Raw genomic sequence first — 17,711 nt, forward strand, 5'->3', positions numbered from 1 at the left:
TGCGAGTTTTAGAGTATCCACTTTCACTTGTCTATGAACTGTACAGGCAACCCAGAAGTCCTTTTCCGCAGACACGGCTATTCGAATAGATGATGTTAACCCTGTAGGGGTGTACTTCTTCACACACGCTCTCGCCACTTACCACCATGTACACGTTGTGTATCTCGGCAACCTTCAAGCGGAAGCCTAGCGAGGGAGTCGGCCACGACCTGACTAACAACACAAGTCTCTAGTCCAGGTTTATCGTGTTGGAAATATGCCCTAGAGGCAATAATAAAAGGTTATTATTATATTTCTTTGTTCATGATAATCGTCTATTGTTCATGCTATAATTGTATTGTCCGGAAATCGTAATACATGTGTGAATACATAGACCACAACGTGTCCCTAGTAAGCCTCTAGCTGACTAGCTCGTTGATCAACAGATAGTCATGGTTTCCTGACTATGGACATTGGATGTCATTGATAACGGGATCACATCATTAGGAGAATGATGTGATGGACAAGACCCAATCCTAAGCATAGCATAAAAGATCGTGTAGTTTCGTTTGCTAGAGCTTTTCCAATGTCAAGTATCTTTTCCTTAGACCATGAGATCGTGCAACTCCCGGATACCGTAGGAGTGCTTTGGGTGTGCCAAACGTCACAACGTAACTGGGTGACTATAAAGGTGCACTACGGGTATCTCCGAAAGTGTCTGTTGGGTTGGCACGGATCGAGACTGGGATTTGTCACTCCGTGTGACGGAGAGGTATCTCTGGGCCCACTCGGTAATGCATCATCATAATGAGCTCAATGTGACTAAGGCGTTAGTCACGGGATCATGCATTGCGGTACGAGTAAAGAGACTTGCCAGTAACGAGACTGAACAAGGTATTGGGATACCGACGATCGAATCTCGGGCAAGTAACATACCGATTGACAAAGGGAATTGCATACGGGATTGATTGAATCCTCGACACCGTGGTTCATCCGATGAGATCATCGTGGAACATGTGGGAGCCAACATGGGTATCCAGATCCCGCTGTTGGTTATTAACCGGAGAGGCGTCTCGGTCATGTCTGCATGTCTCCCGAACCCGTAGGGTCTACACACTTAAGGTCCGGTGACGCTAGGGTTGTAGAGATATATGTATGCGGAAACCCGAAATTTGTTCGGAGTCCCGGATGAGATCCCGGACATCACGAGAGGTTCCGGAATGGTCCGGAGGTGAAGAACTATATATAGGAAGTCCAGTTTCGGCCACCGGGAAAGTTTCGGGGGTTACCGGTATTGTACCGGGACCACCGGAAGGGTCCCGGGGGTCCACCGGGTGGGGCCACCTATCCCGGAGGGCCCACTGGGCTGAAAGTGGAAGGGAACCAGCCCTTAGTGGGCTGGGGCGCCCCCCTTGGGCCTCCCCCCAGGCGCCTAGGGTTGGGAACCCTAGGGGGGGGAGTTCCCCCTTGCCTTGGGGGGCAAGGCACCCCTTTCCCCCCTTGTGGCCGGCGGCCCCCCTTGAGATCCCATCTCTTGGGGCCGGCACCCCCCCAGGGGGCCTATATAAAGGGGGGGAGGGAGGGCAGCAACACACAGCCTTGGGCGCCTCCCTCCTCCCCTGCAACACCTCTCTCTCTCGCAGAAGCTTGGCAAAGCCCTGCCGAGACCCGCTACATCCACCACCACGCCGTCGTGCTGCTGGATCTCCATCAACCTCTCCTTCCCCCTTGCTGGATCAAGAAGGAGGAGACATCGCTGCACCGTACGTGTGTTGAACGCGGAGGTGCCGTCCGTTCGGCACTCGGTCATCGGTGATTTGGATCACGGCGAGTACGACTCCGTCATCCACGTTCATTGGAACGCTTCCGCTCGCGATCTACAAGGGTATGTAGATGCACTCCCTTCCCCTCGTTGCTAGTATACTCCATAGATGCATCTTGGTGTACGTAGGAAAATTTTAAAATTATGCTACGATTCCCAACATATCGCCTATTCGGGTTTCATCCGCAAGAAGATCCGGCCGGGGTGTCGCTCACGGCCCCAAACGATGTGAGCAGGGTTCCCAAGCCCACCATCCAGGTGCCACTTGGTACACCATGCCACTGTGCCTAGTCTGTCCCAAGCCCACCTGTACCGGGTGCCACTTGGTAGACTACTAACACTACCTACAAACACCAGAAACTAGTTGCAACTCCTGGACAGAGATCAGGTTGATTAATAAGTCGAGAGAGCTTGGAGCGCCCGGAGCCCAATGTGTGGTAGTAACTGTTCATGGATCACAAACACAGAACTCAGTTCCTGAGAGCGGTTTCAATGAGATAACCCACCATGTACTCGTACATGGCCTCTCACCGCTACCTTTACCAAATCGTGTTCACACACTTAGCTCTCAACAGTGGGACATGTTCACAACTTTCCAATTCACCCCCGATGAATCAGACCTGACACAACTCTAAGCAATAGCAGGCATGACAAACAAGCATGAATGAGTAGGCACATCAGGGCTCAAACAAATCCTACTCATGCTAGTGGGTTTCATCTATTTACTGTGGCAATGACAGGTCATGCAGAGGAAAGGGGTTCAACTACCGCAGCATGTAACAGTTGAATCACTGTTGTCCCAATATAGTAAAAGAGAGCAGGAGCGAGAGAGTGGGATTGTATCGGAATGAACAAGGGGGTTTTGTTTGTCTGGCACTTCTGAAGATAGTATAGCTCTTCATCGGTGTCATCGATCTCATCGTCAGAACCATGCTATCAGGACCCCGATTCCAAGTCACGTCGATCTAGCTGGTAACACCTCATATCACTTTGCGGCCTCACGCACGGTATTCCCACGGGTGTCGCCTTACCATGGCCCGGGACCATTTGCGCCTTTTGGCTCACGTATATGATAGTGTCGCTAGCATTCATATGACAGAGAACCTGGGCCGACAAGACTAGTCGTGAACCCAAAGTGGCACTAACTTACGGGGACAGGCATACATGAATCAACATCGAGCATGTCGGTCAGCAGCGTGTGAATCCGGGCTGTAGCACTGGGCTAACAGGACTCCGGGAACCCGGGCTGTAGCAGGCTAGGCAGGACTCCGGATGTCACCGCGTGACATTTCCCCGAAGGGACAGATACAGGAACGAAGTGAATCACATGCCGGCCAGTCAAGTGTTCCGGAGCAGTAGTGCTGGGCTAGCAGGACTCCGGTGAACCGGGCTGTAGCGGACTACTATGGCTCATGGAAGCACAAGACTACATTTCCCCATAAGAGAGGCTACCAACGATAAACAACTAGGTTGTTGGATCCCACACATACCAAGCATTTCAATCATACACACAATATGCAAATACAACATGGCATCACAACAAGACTCTACGACTCAGAGTATTTATTCATTAGGCCCCGAAGAGCCAGATATTACAAACATGGGTCTCATGACCCAACATTCAGAGCATACAAGTCAAGCACATGCGGAAGCTTAACATGTCTGGGTACAGACATCTACAAAAGGAAAAGGCTGCGAAGCCTGACTATCTACAAGATCCTGCCGAGGGCACAAGATCGTAGCTGAGGTATCAAGCTAAATGTCGAAGTCCACACGGAACTACTAGCGAGACTGACGTCTCTCTGCAAAACATAAAATGGGCAAACGTGAGTACAATTGTACCCAGCAAGACTTACATCAGAACTATCTACATATGCATCAGTATCAAAGGGGGTGGTGGAGTTTAACTGCAGCAAGCCAGCTTTGACTCGGTGGCTATCCTAAGCTACAATTGCAAGTAACTCTTTTGAGGTGGCGCACACGAGTCCACATATTCACCATATCAATACACCACTATGGATCCGCTCCCGTCTCCCTACGAGAACGCCATCCATAGCACTCACGCTTATCTTGCGCATTTTAGAGTATCCACTTTCACTTGAATATGAACTGTTAAAGGCAACCCAAAAGTCCTTTACCGCGGACACGGCTATTCGAATAGTTGATGTTAACCCTGCAGGGGTGTACTTCTTCACACACGCTCTCGGCACTTACCACCATGTACACGTCGTGTACCTCGGCAACCTTCAAGCGGAAGCCTGGCGAGGGAGTCGGCCACGACCTGACTAACCACACAAGTCTCTCGTCCAGGTTTATCGCCTATTCGGGTTCCATCCGCAATGAGATCCGGCCGGGGTGTCGCTCACGGCCCCAAACGATGTGTGCAGGGTTCCCAAGCCCACCTCGACGGATGGATCTATGCTTGGTACACCGTGCCACGGTGCCTAGTCTGTCCCAAGCCCACCTGTACCGGGTGCCACTTGGTAGACTACTAACACTACCTACAAACACCAGAAACTAGTTGCAACTCCTGGACAGAGATCAGGTTGATTAATAAGTCGAGAGAGCTTGGAGCGCCCGGAGCCCAATGTGTGGTAGTAACTGTTCATGGATCACAAACACAGAACTCAGTTCCTGAGGACGGTTTCAATGAGACAACCCACTATGTACTCCTACATGGCCTCTCACCGCTACCTTTACCAAATCGTGTTCACACACTTAGCTCTCACACAGTAGGACATGTTCACAACTTTCCAATTCATTCCCGATGAATCAGACCTGACACAACTCTAAGCAATAGCAGGCATGACAAACAAGCATGAATGAGTAGGCACATCAGGGCTCAAACAACTCCTACTCATGCTAGTGGGTTTCATCTATTTACTGTGGCAATGACAGGTCATGCAGAGGAAAGGGGTTCAACTACCGCAGCATGTAACAGTTGAATCACTGTTGTCCCAATATAGTAAAAGAGAGCAGGAGCGAGAGAGTGGGTTTGTATCAGAATGTACAAGGGGGTTTTGCTTGCCTGACACTTCCGAAGATAGTATAGCTCTTCATCGGTGTCATCGATCCCATCGTCGAAGCAACGTCTACTTGGGGGGGGGGGACAATTACCGGCAACAGAGAAGAAATACAATCAATGCAATGCAACAATATGATGCATGAATGTGACATGGCAATATGCTGTTGATTGGGTTAATGCAACTAGCAGCAAGTTAGATGGAGTTGGTTTGAACACTAGGTTCAAATTCAAACTTCATATGTGGAAATTCAAATGCCATTTACATGATTTGTCCTAAACAGCAGCCATAAATTGTTCTAACATGCATGAAAATGGTACGGATGGATAGATTGGATTTTTCTGATCATTTTTCATATATAAATCTTTTCAATCTGAGTTATAGATTATTTTCTATGATTTTTAGAAGTTTATAACAATTTCTGGCATTTCCTGGATTATTTTTAATCCAGAAAACGATTAACTGCGTCAGCACTGTGTAAGCATGACGTCAGCAGGTCAAAGGGCTGGTCCAAGTCAAACCTGACAGTGGGGCCCAGGTCAACGCTGAGGTGGCGGGGTCAAAGCATTAGCTTAATTTAAAGCAGGGAATAACCCTGTGGATAATTATGAGGTGGGGCCCGGCTGTCTGTGACTCTTGGGTTTGATTAAGAGGTGGTTAACGCCTAATTAACCTGGCCACGTCAGCACGGCCGGGGTTAGTCCACCGGCGACCGTCCAGCGCGGCGGAGGCACGCCGGAAACGCGCTACGGGCGTCGGCTGCACGTGCCGAGGGCACCAGGGCGTAGCCCTTGCTCGCCCGCATCCAAGGGAGCAGGTGGGAGGTCGTGGGGTGACCGGAGCTCGCCGGAAACAACCTCGCGGCGGCGGCCGGAGTTCGGTTGCGCGCGGGATCGCGTTGTGGTGCACGGGGAGGACGGCGGTGGGGTGATATGTGCTACGGGGAGCGTGATGAGCACGATGGAGTGCTCGGACATGAGCTCCAGTGACTAGCTCGACGGCGGCAACACGGCCGGCGGCGGAAAAGCTTCGGCCAAGGCGGCATGCTGGCTAGGGGACGAGCAGGAATACGGGACTAGGGGAGAACCGAAGGGGAGCTCACAGGGAGGTCGACCAGCAGATCAGTGGGCTCGGGGATGCGTCGGAGACGGCGAATCGACGCTAGCGGTCTTCAGATGCCGGTGAGGAAGACGAGCTCGGGGGCGTCACTGTAGACCGTCTGGGTGGTGTTATTCGGCTTGAAGAAGCGAGGCGTCGTGGCAGAGCCATTTGGCACTGCAGCAGGGCGTGGGGAGTGCGGTGGCCGCGGTGGTGGCGAGCGGCGGCGACGGCTGCGTTCGGGTGGACGCGCGTGAGGGAGACAGAGGAGGGGATGAGCTCGAGGGAGAGGTCGAGGCATCGAGGGGGTGTCGTGGCTCCGTCTAGGTGCATCGGGGAGGAGCCAGGCAGGCTGGAGGTGGCATGCGGTGGCCGTGCGCGCGTCGGGCACGCACTATGCGTCCGACTGGCGGGAGGAAGAAGACCTCCCTGCCCCTGGTGGGCTGGGCCGGCCAGATGGGCTGCCAGGTAAGTGCGGGTAGGTTTTCTGTCCTTTTCTTTTCTTTCAGTTTTCTATTTTTGCTACCATGTTCTGATTCAGTTCAAAGACCAAACCATTTTCAAAATTCATGAAAATAATTGTGTAACCCAAATGGACTTATCCAAAGCTACACAACAATTTCGAGAATTATTGAACATATATTTATTATATAACAAATATAGATCCAATTCAAATATTTATTGGATTAATTCAAAGGCCCAAAATAAATATGTTAAACCTTCCAAAAATATTGGTTTGAATTTTATTCTTGCCAATATTTTTCAAGGTTTAACAGGTACATTTTCTTAGGCTACTTTGTGAAGATTTTAATGTTGATCATTTTTAAAAGGTTTCTGAGGCTTTGAAAATTCCTCAATTCAAATTTCATTTGAATTTAAACATGATGCATGGAGGCAAGAAAAATCAAGCAAGGGCTGATCTGGGGCTGTGACAGCTCACCCCCACTAAACAAGAATCTCGTCCCGAGATTCAAGTCGTGAGGTAAGAAGACAGAGGGACACAAGCTAACACAAACTTCATGATCCAGATGTCTTTCTCGAGGATGTTGATTTGATAACTAGAGTCGAACTTGACGTCTTTGCATTCCAGATCTTCATCCAACATGAGGACAAAGAGCGAGACATGTCTACATGGATGGATCATCCTAATGATCACAAGATCAACTCACGGAATGAGACGTAGAAACATCTCTCGAGCTGAGACATGAAACATACATCCAAAGGGATGGAGTGAAGCGGATGACGAAGGTTCACTAGGTAGACAACAATTTCACACTTAAGGAGGTGGTGATCGGTTGTCAACGTAGCGAGGAGTTGATTTGCCATGATACCATAACGAGACATCTTAGAGGGGGTGACTCGTGGAATTATCCCTTAAGTTGCAAAAAGAATTACTTTTGATACAGAGATCATTGGAACTCTCTATACCAGCCTAAGGAAATTCACAAACGAGCGTTTGAAGGAGTTCAAAAGAATGACATAATCGGACTAGAATGGATGATGTGGACTACCTTGTTGAAGACAACGCGATGGATGATTTTGCTTGCGCGTGCTCTCAAGAACTTGAGCATTTCCATATTCATCAAGGTTTTACCATTATCCGTGTCGAGGATCCTGGCAACACAACATACTACCATGATGAACGGTGATGGAGGATGCAGGTGCAAAGGAGGACAACACTTTCTCAGATTTCACCTTAGCGAAGCCAAGGGAGCAAAATCTGGATGATCGACCGAGAGGCATTTAGCACTCCGCTTCTAATGTTCTCCTTGATGTGCTAGAGTAACACGGTCAATGCTTAAAAAATCAACATGGCCATCAAGTAAAGGTCGAACTTCGGAAACACAAGAATCCATAAGGAATAACTACAGAAGTAAATCCTACGGAATCCTTATGGGGAGGTGGCCAACTTTATCAATCAGGATACTACAATAATAGGTCTTCCGGCTGGGTGTGTTGGCTAGGACATCCACTTACCGGGTTACAGAGAGACCAATATTATAATTCTTGGAAAATGTCCCAACCATCATATCTGCCCGAGATTCAGATCTGGTTGGTGTCAGGATGTTCCAGACTCATCAAGTCAAGAAGGAAAAATGAAAGTTTGCAACACAAATCGACGAGATGACGTTGCGAGATTCTCAGGGGATGAACTACGATAGCAAGCTCCAAAAAAAGAGCTGGTTCTGCTACATACATGTGAGCACGCTGTCCCGGACAAGCATGGCCACGTAGTAGTCTTACAACAAAACACTACCGGGTTCTGATTGGGAACCATCATCGAGGATAACGGAATCTTGTACAAATCCGTCTGGTACCTTCAGGACTAGCACTTTAGAACTTATTATCCTTGAGCAAATCGATCAGTGGCTTCGTGTGCTAGGGAATACATGTGGAGTGGAGGTAATTAATCTACCAAACCATGGTATACTTTGCACATGCATGACTGACTTGGGACGATTCCAGAGGAAGCAAAACTAACTTTCTCAAATTCACTGCGGTAACTTGCACCTAATGCACGTGAACTTGGAGGAAGTCACTTCTTACACCAAACATGTATTTCATAAACGGGACATGAAGATAATGCTTACAAAAGTTTCCAACACTAGCTTGATGTTCAACACGAATCATGGAGGAGACAAAATGCTGCTGATGGGCTCAACAGCAACTCATCAGAATTTCCATATCACTGGACTTCCACCATCATGCGAACACGGTGATAGCATTGGTCAGATCCAAAAGATATAATGGTGTATGCTCGAGGGATCAACCACGAGTAAGACAACATTACGAACACCATTGGTTCTGATTTGATTTGATGATAGCCCATACTCAATCAAAGTTTGGACAAGACAATAGATTCAACAACCGATCTCACAAGGAACAATCGATGAAGATATCATCTTTCTTCAACACACTCACAAAAAGATATCCCTTAAAAATGAACTGAGCCAGGCAAGCTTTTACCTTCCAACTCTCCAAGTTGTTGTTTGGCTTAACCAACTAGCTCAGGGGTATCCAACACAGATTCTTGGAGAAAGAGTGGTTTATAGGAAAACCATTTGATCACGAGCTCAACATAGCGGTCAGGTGACAACCTGGTAATACTTCCGAGAAGATATTCAAAAAATCACGTACCACCGATATGTTACTAAGCTCGAGAACAATCTTGCTTTTCAGGGCAAGACGATATGATCAACTGAGCAAGGGTTTGACAAAAATCCTAACTCATTGATTGAAGAGTGCACCAAAAATAAGGACTAGGTAGCACGATCAATCCTAGAATAGTGAATCGATAACCAACACGCTAAGAATGATATTAATGTCCATAAACTACCAAGCAACACGGTTGCTAGGGGTATTGATTTCACACATCACAGTTCACTTGTCAGCATTCCGGTTACAACCAACACGGAGACCGAGAGATGAATAATGATGGCGAGAAGTATCACTGCATCAAGAATTCATAAGAGGTGGTGCAATTCTCATGACACTCTTGACATAAAGATGGTAACACTCCAAGGTAGAGCAGAACAAAAACTGGATTGGCATTTTGATCTGTGGAATACAACTACTTTGACCCAATCCTAGATATGGACGAGGTACCGGAGTTTGTTTCTCCTAGTCATTCTGGAATAGAATGGCTTGACGGACTACAAGAATAATAGGCATCGATAACACAAATGCACAATTACTCCTGACTATCAATTGATAGACGAGGGCCAGAAAATAACTAAAGAGGGACAACCCAAAGGAACATATGTTTTTCTGAGTTGTGGATGCATGGATTAGTATGTCGAAAAAATTCAACATATTTCTTCCGGATAATCCATGCAGAAAGGTAGGACTGGCAGAGTCACAATATGAATGGAGTACTCCTCAAGAGCACTCTAGTTGTGATCTTTCGGTTCCGCGAGGAACTTCTTCCATAAGCAGTTCATGATATTTGGAAGAAGGATATACCATGAACCTCGAGGACTATCGCAAAGGTTACTAATATCCTAAGGGAACTAGCAAACACTACCTACACGAATTAAGTAGAGTGAATCTTGGGTTCAAGAACCCAGAAATAGAATGCCTACTAACTAAATGGCATCACGGGATGCTTTCGAGAAAGATGGCCAGAATCATCACACTGGGAACACAAAACATAGCTAGATTATTAGGTGATCCTCTAAGACACCTAGGGTCGTAATAATAACTCCAACATATATACCGAGGCAATAGAGTGCCTCAACACACCGGTAGTGTGCTTAATCTGGCCCAAAGGGACGCAAAAACAGAGGGAAAGGATTTTGCAAATGCATCAGATTGTTTAGAAACCTGGGATGACTCGGACAACATAACGACTGTAAATGCTCAAAAATATTTGAGACATCCTGCAAAATGGTGGTACTGAGAGGGGACAATTATCGGCAAACAAGGAAGAACACAATTAATGCAATGCACAATATGATGCATGATCATGACATGGTAATATGAGTGTGTTGGCCTAATGCAACTACAACCAGATGGGTTTGGGTCATTTTGAACCAAAGGTTCAACCCCAAATTCAAATTATGAATTTAAATAGTGCCTTATCATGTTTTGAACTAAAAAGCAAGGTTAAGTTGTTTTAACATGCATGAAACCAGTACAGATGGATAGATTGGATTTTTCTGATCATTTTTCATATATAAATCTTTGTATTTGGAGTTACAGATTATTTCTATGATTTTTAGAAGTTTGCTCTATTTTCTAGAATTTCCTCAAAAGAATAAATCCAAAAAAGGGCATTAATGCGTCAGCATTGCATCATGCTGACCTCAGCAGGTCAAACGACCCGGTACAGGTCAAACCTGACTAGTGGTACCCACTGGTCAGTGTCTCTGTGCTATTTAGGGTTGCTGACGTGTGGGCCCAGTCAATGGCCACGTCAACATGGTCAATGCTGACGCGTGGGGCTACTAGGATTAGTTAATACTAAGCAGAAACTTAATCTAAGATTAATTAGGTAGCGGGGCCCTGCTGTCAGTCTCACTAGGTGGTAACTAACTGCGTCATTAACCTAAACTAATCTGCCACGTCACCATCGCCGGAGTTACGCCGGCGGCGACCAAAACGCGGGGGGGCGCACTGTGTTGGCTCGGGTTTCCCTTATAGGCGATGGTTTTGAGCGCGGAGAGGCTCTACGGGGAGTTGCTGCTCGCGCGCAGCTAATGGGGCGGGCGGCGGGAGCTGAGGTGGCCGGAGCCTGGTGGAAACAAGCTCGCGGCGGCGGCCGGAGCTCGGCGAACTCGGGCTCGGCGTTGTGATGCACGGGAGCAAGAACAGCTGGGTGCTACGGGCTACTTTAGACGCTCTGGTTGCGGTGACGCGCTCGTACGCGGTGCGGGTGGGCTCTAGCCACGGCGGCATCATGGCGGGCGGCGAGGAACTCTCGGGCTCGACGGAGTCCGTGGTTAGGGGAAGAAAACGGCATCGGGGAGAGAGAGATTCGGTGCGGAGGCTCACAGCGAGGCCAACGAGCACGATGGCGAGGTCGGGGACGCTGTGTAGCTCCCGAATCGACGGCGACCGACGAGGGGAATGGCAGTGCTGGCGGCGTCCAGGGGCTTCAGGCATCATGTGGCTCGGTGAGGAGGAAGAGGGGGACGAGGCGGAGCTTCTTGGCGCGTCGGCGAGGCGTGGGGTGGCCGGTGGCCGCGGTGATGCTCGTCGGCGGCGGCGGGCGCGTTCGGTGAGGTGGGGAACGGCGAGGGAGAGAGTGAGAGAGGTCGGGCGGATCGGGTCGACACCGGGGCATTCATCCACCCGTCCAGGGGCTCGGCGGCAAGCAGGAGGTGGCGTGCTGTGGCCGCGCACGCGTCGGGCACGCGTTGTGCGTCCGACTGGCGGGAGGAAGAAGACCTCCCTGCCCCTGGTGGGCTGGGCTGGCCAGATGGGCTGCCAGGTGAGCGCCAGGTAAGTGCGGGTAGGTTTTCTGTCCCTTTTCTTTTGTTTCAGCTTTCTATTTATTTCCTCTCTGTTTTGATTTAATTTTAGAACTAAATCATTTTATTAAATTCTGAACATAAATATGAGCACTAACTGAATTAATCTAGAGGCCCTCAAGTGATTTCAGAATATTTGGAGCATTTAAAATATTTATAAAATTCAAATGCCCCAATTCGAATATAATATGGGTTAATTCAAAATCCATAAATGGCCAACAATTATGCTCATGATTTTTGGCAGAGGTTTTCACCTTTATCAAAAAGCATGAACATTTTTAAAGGGCATTTTGGGTTCTTGAAAAAGATTTTATTTCATCCTATTGAATTCTTTTTGGTTCTAGGGTTTAATCAATCCCCATTTCAAATTTCTTTCAAATTTAAACATGATGCACACATGGAGCTAGTCTTGTGCAAAACCAGAAGCTAGGGATGTGACAACTCACCCCCACTAAACAAGAATCTCGTCCCGAGATTCAAGACGCGAGGTAAGAAGTCAGAGGGGTCACAAGCTAACACGATCTTCATGATCCAATAGCCCTTCTCGAAGATGTTAATTTATTGCTCCAATTGATCCAACATGATGTCAACAGAGAGAAACTCTACAGAAATCGATCTTCTTGAGGTTCGAGCAACTCAGAATCAACTCATGGAGTGAGACGTGAGAACACCTCTTGAGTTGATACACAAAACACACACTAGGAGCAATGGAAGAAGTAGATGACAAGGTTCAATTGGGTACACAAAATTCTATGCTGAAGAAGATTGTGCATGGCTTTAAGATTGCGATGACATAATTTCCATGATTCCATAATGGGGCACCTTAGGGAAGGTGACTCATAGAATTATTCCCTTAAGTGGCAAAAGAATTACTTTTGATACAAAGATCATTGAAACTCTTCATACCAGACTAAGGAAGTTCATAAATGATCATTTGAAGGAGTTCGAAGGAATGGCATCCTCAGTTTGGAAAGGAAACTAGAGTTATAGAACAACTCAGCAAATGGGAGGCACATTCCAATTGATACCGAGGATATAACCTAGTAACTGAGCGTGCTTTCAAGAACTTGAGCATTTCCATATTCATCAAGGTTTTACCAACATCCGTGCCGAGGATCCTGGCAACACATCATAATACCATGATGAATAATGATGGAGGATGCAAATTCAAAGGAAGATAACACTTTCTCAAATTTTACCATGACTCGGCCAAGGGAACAAAATCTGGATGATCGACCGAGAGACATTTAGCACTCCGCTTCTAATGTTCTCCTTGATGTTCTACATACCACAGTCATACATAAAGCATTAACATGGCCATCAAGTATAGGTCGGACTTCGGGAAGACAAAATATCCATAAGGAACAACTTCTAGAATAAGTCGCACGAAATCCTCATGGAGAGAATGACCAAATTGCTTAATCAAGATACTACAATAATAGATCTTCCGGCTAGGTGTGTCGGCCAGAACATCAACCTTGTCGGGACCTACATCATAGATCTTGTCTCGGCCCTTCGGGAATAGCATTTGAACTTCTTATCCTTGAACAAATCAATAAGTGGCTTTGTGTACTAGGACATACATATGGAATGGAGGTAGCGAGCCTGTCAAACCATAACATACTTCGTACATGCATGACTAACTTGGGATGGTACCAGAGGAAACAAAAACAATCTTTCTCGAACTCACGGCGGCAACTTGCACCAAATTCACGTGAATCAGAGAAAGTCACTTCTTTCATCCAACAAATGCTTCTTGAGCGGGACATGAATATAATGCTTTTAGAAGTTTCCAACACTAGCTGGATGTTCAACATGAATCATGGAGATGATGAAAATGTTGTCAATGGGCTCAACAAAAATTTATCAAGACTTCCATATAGATGGAATTGCATAACTATGTGAACAAAGTAATAGCATTGGTCAGACCCAAAAGATATAACAGTGTATGCTCGACAACCGCGAGTAAAACAACATTACGAACATCGTTGGTTCTGATTTGATTTGACGATAGCCCATACACAAATCAAAGATTTGGGTAGGACAGTAGGTCCAACAATTGATCACGAGGACCAATCAATGAAGATATCATCTTTCTTCAACACACACACACACAAAGATATCCCTTTGGAATGAACTACGTAAGGCAAAGCTTTTATCTTCCAACTCTCCAAGTTCTTGTTTAGCTTAGCCAACTAGCTCAAGGTATCCAACACAGAATTCTTGGAGAAGGGGTGGTTACAAGGGAACTAACTTGATCACGAGCTCAACATAGCGGTCAGGGGACTACCTGATGATACTTCCGGGAAGATATCCGGAAAATCATGAACCACCGATAAGCTACTAAGCTCGAGAACAATCTTGCTTTCGAGGCAAGATGACATGATCAATTAAGGAAGGATTGACACAATCCTAACTCTTGATCGAAGAGTGCACCAGGAAATATGGACTAGGTAGCACGATCAATCTTAGGATGATGATTCAATAACCAACACGCTAAGAATGAAATTATTTTCCATTATCTACCAAGCAGCGGAGTTGCTAGGAGTATTGATTTCACGCATCACAGTTCATTTGTCGACATTCCAGTTGCGACAACACGGGACCGAGGAATGAATGATGATGGTGTCAGGACCCCGATTCTAAGTTACACGGATCTAGCCTGTAACACCTCATATCAATTTGCGGCCTCACGCACGGTATTCCCATGGGTGTCGCCTTACCATGGTCCGGGACTGTTTGCGCCTTTTGGCTCACATATATGATAGTGTCGCTAGCATCCATATGACAGAGAACCCGGGCCGACATGGCTAGTCGTGAACCCAAAGCGGCGCTAACCTACGGGGATAGGCATACATGAATCAACATCGAGAATGTCGGTCAGCAGCGTGTGAATCCGGGCTGTAGCACTGGGCTAAAAGGACTCCGGGAACCCGGGCTGTAGCAGGCTAGGCAGGACTCCAGATGTCATCGCGTGACATTTCCCCGAAGGGACAGACACAGGAACGAAGTGAAACACATGCCGGGCAGTCCAAGTGTTCCGGAGCTGTAGTGCTGGGCTATTAGGACTCCGGTAAACCGGGATGTAGTGGACTACCAAGGCTCAGTGGAGACACTAGATTGTCGGATCCCACACATACCAAGCATTTCAATCATACACACAATATGCTCGATATGTGTAAATACAACATGGCATCACAACAAAACTCTACAACTCAAAGTACTTTATTTAAAGGCTCCGGAGAGCCATACATAACATGTTCATACAGATAGGGGTCACACGACCCGATACTCAAGTCATACAAACATACAAGCACATGCGGAAGCAAACTTGTCTGACTACAGACAACTGGAAAGAAAGAAGGCTTGACGAAGCCTGTCTATCTACATAGGCCCTTCACAAGCTCAGGTCACCACCTGGGTGGCAAGTCACTCTTCAACGTGGAGATCTACATAGAACCCATCGGAGGGGGCGATGTTGTCATCTAAAAACAGTAATTAAAGCAACATGAGTACAGAGGTACTCAGCAAATCTTACAACAGATCCTACTATACATGCACATTCTCAAGAAGGTAGTGGAGTTATTGCAGCAAGCCAACTTTGACCCTTGGCTAAGCTATCCTACGAGACACCACTTGTAAAATAGTTTTCGCACACGAGTCCACTAATCACCATCACAATACTCCACCGTGGATCCTCCCTCGTCATCCTACGAGAGGGCCATCTGCGGTACTCACATTTATCTTGAGTCTTTTAGTAGTAACCATTAACTTGTCTATCAACTGCATAAGCGACCAAGTAGTCCTTTACAGCGGACGCGGCTATTCGAATAGTTTTATACCCTGCAGGGGTGTACTTCGTCACACATGTTTCCACCACTTAGCGTCTGCACACGACATGTGCTCGTCAGACGTCACGCGAAAACCGACGTGGGTGTAGACCACGACCTAACTAACCACACAAGTCTCTAGTCCAGGTTTATCGCCTATTCGGGTTCCATCCGCAAGGAAATCCGGCCGGGGTGTCCTCAACGGCCCCAAATGATATGTGCAGGGTTCCCGAGACACCAAACGGGCGACTCAGTACACCGTGCCATGAGCCTACCGCTTCACAGCCCACCCCTAAGGTTAGCGCTGCGCACGGCCTCCAACTACTACAAGCACCAGAAACTACTTGCAACTCCTGGACAGAGGGCGAGAGGGGTCAGTAAGTCGAGCGGGGTCATATTTCAGGGCCCAATGTGTGGTAGTGGCTGAATCTTAAATCACGCATACATATCTCAGTTCTTAAGGACGGTCTCAATGAAACAACCCACCATGTACTCCTACATGGCCTCTCATCGATACCTTTACCAAATCATGTTCAACACTTCACTCTCATTACCGACACAACCATTCATTCTAGTCCATCACCCTGATGAGCCAGACCTGACACGATTCTAAGCATAGCAAGCATAGCATGGTAGGAAACACAAACATGGCTCAATAAACTCCTACACATGCTAGTGGGTTTCATCTAGTTACTGTGGCAATGACAGGTCATGCAGAGGAAGTGGGTTCAACTACCGCAACACACAGCAGTTTGAAACACGTTGTCTTAATTCAGTAAACGAGAGCGGAAGCGAGAAGTTGTGTAACACCCCGGATGTGACTTTCCATATTTGTAACTCCAACTCTTGCCATTTTCGGCTATGTGTTATGATATTCCCTCCGTGGCCGGGTTTTGTCTTTCGTTTTGCATTTTGTTCATGTCATGCATTTCATATCATGTCATCATCTGCATCGCATTTGCATACGTGTTCGTCTCATGCATCCGAGCATTTCCCCGTTGTCCGTTTTGCAATCCGACACTCCCACATGCACCGGCGCACCCCTCTTGTCTCTTTTCGTGAGCGGGTGTAAAACATTCTCGGAATGGACCGAGGTTTGCCATGTGGCCTTGGTACACCACCGGTAGACCACCTGTCAAGTTTCGTTCCATTTGGAGGCCGTTTGATGCTCCAACGGTTAACCGGGTAACCACAAAGGCCTATTGTGTGTTGCAGCCCAACACCCCTCCAAAACAGCCCAATAACCCATCTAAGCCCCCTCCATGCTCTCCGCCGTTCGATCACGATCGTGTGGGCGAAAACTACACCCCATTTGGAGTCTCCTAGCTCCCTCTAGCTATAAATATGTGAACCCCTCCTCCAAATCCGGGTCCAAAACCCTAGCCCCGCTCCCTCGCGCCGCCGGACACTTTCCCCACCACCGACGGACGTGTCCGCGCCGTCACCCGACGAATCCAGGGGCGACACGTGGCAGTCCCGCGCCCATATCGCCGCCGGTCGCCCGGGGCCCAGATCCGGCCCGCCCCGGGTCGAACCGGGCCTCGTCGGGCACCGCGCCGCCACGCCCGTCCTCCGCCTCCTTCCGCCGCGACGCACGCGCTCGCCGCTGTGCGACCTCGCCGCCCCTTGCCGGCATCGCAGGCCCCCACCGCCGGTCGCCGCGGGCCACCGCGTCGTTCCAGCCGGAGCCGCGCCGTCCCCGGCCTCTCCTCCGGCGAGCTCTGCCTCCCAACCCCGGATCCGGCAAGCCCATCCTCCGGCGCCCTCTCCGGCCGCCACCGCCCCGTCTCTAGCGAGTACCTCCGGCCGCCTCGGTACGCGCGCCCCGACGAACCCTAGATCGGAGGTTGATTTTCCCCCTCCTTTTTCTCCATGTCCCGAAATTCTCACATTATGTTGCCTTGTTCATCACATCATATCTCTTTGCATACTGCTCCGTTTTGCATGCATGATATATCAGAATGTTCATCACGAGATGCTCTTCATT

This window comes from Aegilops tauschii, chromosome 6, assembly GCF_002575655.3.
Source record: "Aegilops tauschii subsp. strangulata cultivar AL8/78 chromosome 6, Aet v6.0, whole genome shotgun sequence".
NCBI lineage: Eukaryota > Viridiplantae > Streptophyta > Magnoliopsida > Poales > Poaceae > Aegilops > Aegilops tauschii.